This window comes from Sinocyclocheilus rhinocerous, unplaced genomic scaffold, assembly GCF_001515625.1.
Source record: "Sinocyclocheilus rhinocerous isolate Xijiao unplaced genomic scaffold, SAMN03320098_v1.1 C36003068, whole genome shotgun sequence".
Taxonomy (NCBI): Eukaryota; Metazoa; Chordata; class Actinopteri; order Cypriniformes; family Cyprinidae; genus Sinocyclocheilus; species Sinocyclocheilus rhinocerous.
The window spans coordinates 1-755 of record NW_015770254.1 but is presented as its reverse complement, the minus strand read 5'-3'; the positions used below and the strand labels follow the sequence as shown (position 1 = coordinate 755).

At 55.1% G+C, this 755-nt stretch overlaps 1 pseudogene; it reads right to left on the bottom strand.

The window, feature by feature from the left end:
• Positions 1-3: 3 nt before the first annotated feature.
• LOC107735355 (potassium channel subfamily K member 12 pseudogene) lies at positions 4-747 on the bottom strand (annotated as a pseudogene).
• Between the last annotated feature and the right edge of the window lie 8 nt (positions 748-755).

The window sequence follows — 755 nt, the reverse complement described above, 5'->3', positions numbered from 1 at the left end:
ATTGGATCCCGTCAAGTCCCGCATGGAGATCATCTCGCCCGAGAGTCTGCGTCCCTCTGTGTCGCTATCGCAAGGCCTGTCCGAGTCTGGCATTCGGCCGAAGCGTCCGCGTTTGAGGCGCGAGCCGGGCCTGATGGCGTTGTGGCGTCCCAAGAAAGCGTTGCCTTTGTTGCAGTGCTGGCAGCACAAGCAACTCATTTTCTCCAACATCCAATTGAGGACCTGCTTGATGACGATGGAGATGACATTGAAGAGCGAGTAGATGCAACATACTCCAGTCAAGATGAAGAAGAAGTTGGCCAACCGGTAAAGTCCTTGGTAGCTGTACACAGCGTTTTGGCTGCTCACCAAATCTCCAAAACCAATCGTGCTGAAGGTGACGAAGCAAAAGTACAGCGAGTCCAGATAAGCCCAACCTTCGACTGGAGTGTACATGGCCGATGCGCAGCAGGAGATCACGATGGCCGACAAACCCAGAATGAGCATCACGTGGTACACCGAGGGTTTCCAACCGGGCAACGTACTCTCCGCAAAGTCCTGGCAGATCCCCGGCGGGAGGAGGCCACTGGTCCGCAGACGGCGCAGACGCACGGCCTTCATCACCACGGCCAGCAGGGTAATGATGCGCTCCAGAAAGAGGTTGAAGAACAGGATGGTGGCCGCACAACCTAGCAGACCGTAGAAGATCAAGAAAACCTTTCCAGCTACTGTCACAGGGGTGGTCATCCCGAATCCTGCAGAGAAGAAAACCAAAA